The sequence below is a fragment of the Bufo bufo genome, chromosome 1, assembly GCF_905171765.1.
Source record: "Bufo bufo chromosome 1, aBufBuf1.1, whole genome shotgun sequence".
NCBI lineage: Eukaryota > Metazoa > Chordata > Amphibia > Anura > Bufonidae > Bufo > Bufo bufo.
This window is the reverse complement of record NC_053389.1, coordinates 474,002,756-474,010,098: the sequence shown is the minus strand read 5'-3', so window position 1 is coordinate 474,010,098 and position 7,343 is coordinate 474,002,756.

The following is a 7,343-nucleotide window of genomic DNA, read 5'->3' as shown; positions in this document are numbered from 1 at the left end:
AATAGACCAGGATGTCATCAAGATATATCACAACAAATCTCCCGATAAGGTGACTAAAAATATCGTTGACAAAATGTTGGAATACCGCAGGCGCATTAGTAAGACCAAATGGCATGACCAGATTTTCATAATGCCCTTCCGGAGTATTAAAAGCCGTCTTCCACTCATCCCCCTCTTTGATGCGAACCAGGTTATAGGCTCCTCTGAGATCCATTTTGGAGAACCATTTAGCACCAGCAACCTGATTAAAGAGGTCGGGAATGAGAGGAAGAGGATAGGGATCTCGGATAGTTATCCGGTTTAATTCCCGGAAATCCAGGCAAGGACGTAGGCCCCCATCTTTCTTTTTAACGAAAAAGAACCCTGCAGCCACAGGTGAAGAAGAGGGTCTAATGCATGGGTGTCAAACATGCGGCCCGGCAAAGATATTCATTGCTCTGGTTACCTGGAGGCGGGCGGAGATAAAATAAAAAAGTCAGAGGCGGTCCAGGAGCGGTTGAAGGATGGCGGAGCAGTTGGAGGCGGTCCAGGAGAGGATGGAGGCTGGCGGAGGCGGTCCAGGAGAGGATGGAGGTGCGCAGAGGTAAACGTCACGTCCTGATGTGACGTCATCAGGCTCCGCCTGGAGTTCTGACATGCTGCGGACGGCGCCATTGCGGCTATAGACGCAGGGTACCAGATTCACAAGGTAAGAAAAGTACCGTATTTTTCGCCCCATAAGACGCACTTTCCCCCCCCCCCCAAAAGAGGGGGGGAAATGCCCCTGCGTCTTATGGGGCGAATGCTTCCATTTTACAGCGCAGTTTGCGACGCTGCAGCATCGCAGACTGCTATGTATGAGCCGGGAGAGAGGAGGGGCTGGAGTCCGTAACTAGGGGCGGGCCCGGTGCAGTCACTGTACTCTTACACCGGGCCCCGCCGCTCACCAAAGTATTTATAAACGTGAATCCTTATCCTGTTATTAAGTTGAACTAACGCTGCCCTCTCCCATGTTCCCATGTTCCCCTGTATCCCCATAGCACTTACTTAAGCTTCAATAGCAGGCAGAGCGGACGGCAGCAGTAACGTCACTCACTGACGTCGAGCGCCTGCTCCGCCCACTTTATGAATGAAGCAGGCGGAGCAGACGCACGACATCAGTGAGTGACGTTACTGGTGCCGTCCGCTCTGCCTGCTATGGAAGCGTGTTCGTAAGTGCTGTGGGGATACAGGGGAACATGGGAACATGGGAGAGCGCAGCGTTAGTTCAACTTAATAACAGGATAAGGATTCACGTTTATAAATACTTCGGTGAGCAGAGGGCCTGTGTATTGGGGGACACTGTTATGAGGGGGATCTGTGGATGACATATAGCAGTGTCATCCACAGATCCCCCCCATAACAGTTCCATCCACAGATCCCCCCACCTCATAACAATGCCATCCACAGATATCCCACCCCATAGCAGTACCATCCACAGATATCCCACCCCATAACAGTTCCATCCACAGATCCCCCATAACAGTGCCATCCACAGGTCCCCCATAACAGTGCCATCCACAGATCCCCCACATGACAGTGCGTCATCCACAGATCCCCCATAATAGTGTCATGCACAGACCACCATTAATTCAAAGCCCACCAAAAGCACAACTTTTGGTTAAAAATATTTTTTTCTTATTTTCCTCCTCAAAAACCTAGGTGCGTCTTATAGTGAAGTTTAATATTTGTATATATATATAGGTCTCACTTGTGTTATTGGGCAACGGGATGTTGGGGGTCAGCAGTTATGAAACAACAATGTTGTTCTATGAAAATGTACGATTTTTTTTTTTTTTTTATGCGGCCCACATAAACTTAAATTTTGGTTTTTTGGCCCATGTTAGCCTTTGAGTTTGACATGCTTGGTCTAATGTGTCCCTTAGCCAAACTCTCCGAAATATAATCTTTTATAGCCTTCCTCTCCGGGCCGGAAAGATTGTATAACCGGGTTTTAGGTAGTTTTGCCCCAGGTAATAGATTAATCGGGCAATCATATGGACGATGAGGTGGTAACCCCTGACAACCCTTCTCAGAGAACACATCCATAAAATCTGACAGAAAGGCAGGTAAAGATGTTACAGAGAGTGTAGAGCACCTACTACTCAAGCAGTTGTCCTTACAATGTTCACTCCACTCCACAATCTCCCCGGCCTGCCAATCCACCACTGGATTGTGAGTCACCAGCCAGGGAAGCCCCAATACCATAGGAGCCGGAAGACCGTCCAGGACATAACAAGAGATATGCTCTTTATGGAGGTCCCCTACCTGCAGATGGATATTATGGATGATCTGAGTTAACTCTCTCTGAGTAAGAGGGGAGGAGTCGATGGCAAAAACAGGAATAGTTCTGCATACCGGTTCCGGAGTAAAACCCAGAGCCTGAGCAAACCGTGAATCCATCAAGTTGACCCCCGCCCCACTGTCCAAAAAGACGGAACAGATCTCAGTTTTTTTGCCCGCCTCAACGGTAGCGGACCACAAAAACTGAGACATGCGTATGGAGGAAACGAATACGCCCAGACTGTTCTCCTCCGCACAATCTGGGGACTCTAGTTTTCCGGCGGCTCCTTTGTTTGTGGTCTCTTGGGTTCTGAGGGACAAACCTTTACAAAATGACCCCTCCCCCCACAACGAAAACAAACCTCTGACCTACGGCGGAACTTAGGAGGATTTACCCGTCTAGTGGCGCCCCCTATTTGCATTGGTTCGACTGGACCATAACCGACCGATCCCTGCCCAATAGAGGCCTCCGTAAAATTTAATAGTCTCTCCCTGAGTCGTCTGTCGATTCTTATGGACAGAGACATAGCAGCCTCAAGAGACCCAGGGACCTCGTATACCGCCAGCGCGTCTTTTAATTTTTCAGACAACCCCTGGCAGAACTGACTCCTAAGGGCCGAGTCGTTCCATAACGTATCAGTAGCCCACCTACGGAATTCGGAACAATATAGTTCAGCAGACCGGTTCTCTTGCCGAAGTCTACGTAGCTTAGACTCAGCCAGTGAGACCCTGTCCGGGTCATCATATACGAGACCCAGGGCTTCAAAAAACTCCTCCACTGATCGTAAGGCCGGAGAGTCTGATGGTAGGGAGAAAGCCCAAGCCTGCGGATCTCCTTGCAGGAGAGAAATTACAATGCCCACCCGTTGTTCCTCACCGCTGGAGGATCTAGGGCGTAACCTGAAGAACAATTTGCAAGCTTCTCTGAAGGTTACAAATTGGTCTCTCCCTCCTGAGAACCTATCAGGTAAAGCCACTCTTGGCTCAGGAGTACCTTGGTTTCCCGTAGCAACGGTGGAACCCAAGGATTGCTGCTGCAGCACTGTTGCTTTTAATCCTGCCACTTCAAGGGATAACCCCTGTAATTGTTTCGCCAAAACCGAAACCGGATCCATAGTGGAACAGACAAAATACAAAGCAAAACAGCAAGCAAAAAAGAAATGTCACTCTTTTTTTTTTTTTTTTAAAAGGCCAGATATACTGTCACGACCGCTATCCCAGCAGCAGTCGTGTCGCACCAGACGGAGGGGAAGGGGGACCCTTATCTACGGATGGGAAATAGAATGGCCACCCCTGACTAACCCTAAGCTGGCACCTGTCTGCCCTGATACCCTAGCAGGATGCCTAAACCCTCAGTCGCCCTAACAAGACTGGACTGGGGAAAGGCCGATGGGAGCGCTAGTCACCATCACTCACGTCTAGGAAAACAACAGGGGAAGACAGCAACAAACAAACAACAGCAGAGATAGACTTATCCAGTCACGAGCAGAGAAGGCGATCCCAAACACGACAGTCCACGCCGGACAAGAGCTCCACAGCAACACCATCAAACGATCTCCTTCCAAGGTCAGAGTAGCACTGGAAGTAAGGACTATATCTGGCAATGACTGCAAGTGAAAGTGAAACTAATATAGTAGCTGGGAGTGGCAGACAGGACTCACCTGAGAAGGATGCCTACAAACTCCCAGTCAGGACAAAAAGGTTCACAAGGCAAAACCCAGATGACATACCATGAACCACGGAGCAAACTCACAAGCTATCGCGAGTAGCAAGTCGCTGCGACCTTCTCCTCCCAGACCTGTCTGGATCAGTCACAGTCGTGACAGTCATCTAAATAAACAATTCCGAATTTTCCAATAAATTGTCTAAAGATTTCATTGACCAAAATTTTGGAAAACCGCCGGAGCATTACTTAACCCAAACGGCATCAATAAATATTCATAATGACCCTCTGGGGTATTAAAGGTTGTTTTCCACTCATCCCCTCCTTAATTCGGATAAGATCATAGGGCCGCCTGAGATCAAGTTAAGTGTCCTCAAGTTTTATGTCCTCTTTGTAGACTGTCCTTCAAGTAGTCCCTCATAGACTTCCGTTCCAGACCTGACAAATTATAAATACGACCCCTAGGGTATTTAGATCCCGGAACAAAGTCTATGGCACAATCATAAGGTCTATGAGGGGGAAGGAAATCAGCCTCGGACGTAGAAAAAACATCAGCAAAGTCACTAATGTATGTAGGAAGAGAGTTTGACTCCGCAGAGACTCCAGCCTGAATAACAGGTAGACAACATGAATCACATTTCACCCCCCCCCTTTCTCTAATTCACCCGTGGACCAGTTGATGACTGGATTATGAACCTGGAGCCAAGGTATACCCAGAACTACCTCCACGGGTAAATTTTAGAATTAAAAAAGAAGTACACTCCATATGACAGACCCCCACAGTCAAGGTTATTTCCGAAGTATAATCTACTGTCCCGCCCACCAATGGCGTGGAATCAATAGTAATGATATGAATAGGGTTAGCAAGGGACAACATGGGCACACCAAGGGAAAGAGCAAAGTTATGGTCAATAAAATTAGCAGCAGACCCAGAATCAACAAATGTCCTCCCAGAGCCCTTACTGGAGCCAATAGAAACAACCACCGGCAACAACACTTTCTCTTTAACCACCTTGGGAAGTACCTTATCCTTCTGGGCGTCAGGATGTGGAGATCTCCCAGAAGAAGGAACTTTAGGACATTGCCGTACCCAGTGATCCGATTCTCCGCAGTAGAAGCAGAAACCCTTTTGACGTCTCAGATCCCTCCTGGTCATTCCGAGCTGCATGGGCTCTTCTGGATTCTCCAATTGGACTCTTGAAGGTGAGCGATTGGATGTAAGCACCAGCAGTGGAGACGTCAGTTTTTCTCTTTGTCTTTCCCTAATTCGTCGGTCCAGTCTAACAGCTAGAGTCATGGTCTGTTCTAAAGTGTCAGGGAGGGGGGTAACTAACCAACATATCTTTTAAGTCTTCTGAGAGCCCCAACCGAAACTGACATCTAAGCGCTGAATCATTCCAACCAGAGGAAACACACAATTTCTGGAATTTGGTGCAATATTGCTCCACGGGTCTGTCTCCCTGACTAAGAGACCTTAATTGACTCTCAGCTACGGTCGACTTATCAGGTTCATTGTACGATACACTTAAGGCCTGAAAAAAACGATTCAACATTAGCTAGACAAGGGGAATCCGTGTGGAGAGAATAAGCCCATTCTTGCGGGTCTCCCTGCAACTGTAACGCACCTAGTTGATCAATTAGGATCTCAACTGCGGAAGCAATGGACATGCACTATTATCCCACTGCCCTTGTTCTTGGCTGTGGGATTCGCGGTTACTCAGTATGTACCCCAGGCGTCTCTCTCAGTCTTGGGCGGAGAGTTTGGGGTAACAAAATCATTTACCGCTATCCATCTATTTAGTATTACTGCTGGAGAGGAAGGTCTCCCAGTATTACAGGAGTCACAAGTTAGTATAAGCTTGTGCACAGTTCAGAGTTAGTATCTAGTATGCAATAGGTTCAGGGTTAGTATATAGCATGTCCTCAGTTTAGTATATTGTATGCCATAGGTTCAGAGCATGTCCACAGTTTAGTATATAGTATGCAGTAGGTTCAGAACATGTCCACAGTTTAGTATATAGTATGCAGTAGGTTCAGAGTTAGTATAGCATGTCCACAGTTTAGTATATAGTATGCAGTAGGTTCAGAGTTAGTATAGCATGTCCACAGTTTAGTATATAGTATGCAGTAGGTTCAGAGCAAGTCCACAGTTTAGTATATAGTATGCAGTAGGTTCAGAGTTAGTATAGCATGTCCACAGTTTAGTATATAGTATGCAGTAGGTTCAGAGCATGTCCACAGTTTAGTATACAGGGAGTGCAGAATTATTAGGCAAGTTGTATTTTTGAGGATTAATTTTATTATTGAACAACAACCATGTTCTCAATGAACCCAAAAAACTCATTAATATCAAAGCTGAATATTTTTGGAAGTAGTTTTTAGTTTGTTTTTAGTTTTAGCTATTTTAGGGGGATATCTGTGTGTGCAGGTGACTATTACTGTGCATAATTATTAGGCAACTTAACAAAAAACAAATATATACCCATTTCAATTATTTATTTTTACCAGTGAAACCAATATAACATCTCAACATTCACAAATATACATTTCTGACATTCCAAAACAAAAACAAATCAGTGACCAATATAGCCACCTTTCTTTGCAAGGACACTCAAAAGCCTGCCATCCATGGATTCTGTCAGTGTTTTGATCTGTTCACCATCAACATTGCGTGCAGCAGCAACCACAGCCTCCCAGACACTGTTCAGAGAGGTGTACTGTTTTCCCTCCTTGTAAATCTCACATTTGATGATGGACCACAGGTTCTCAATGGGGTTCAGATCAGGTGAACAAGGAGGCCATGTCATTAGATTTTCTTCTTTTATACCCTTTCTTGCCAGCCACGCTGTGGAGTACTTGGATGCGTGTGATGGAGCATTGTCCTGCATGAAAATCATGTTTTTCTTGAAGGATGCAGACTTCTTCCTGTACCACTGCTTGAAGAAGGTGTCTTCCAGAAACTGGCAGTAGGACTGGGAGTTGAGCTTGACTCCATCCTCAACCCGAAAAGGCCCCACAAGCTCATCTTTGATGATACCAGCCCAAACCAGTACTCCACCTCCACCTTGCTGGCGTCTGAGTCGGACTGGAGCTCTCTGCCCTTTACCAATCCAGCCACGGGCCCATCCATCTGGCCCATCAAGACTCACTCTCATTTCATCAGTCCATAAAACCTTAGAAAAATCAGTCTTGAGATATTTCTTGGCCCAGTCTTGACATTTCAGCTTGTGTGTCTTGTTCAGTGGTGGTCGTCTTTCAGCCTTTCTTACCTTGGCCATGTCTCTGAGTATTGCACACCTTGTGCTTTTGGGCACTCCAGTGATGTTGCAGCTCTGAAATATGGCCAAACTGGTGGCAAGTGGCATCTTGGCAGCTGCAC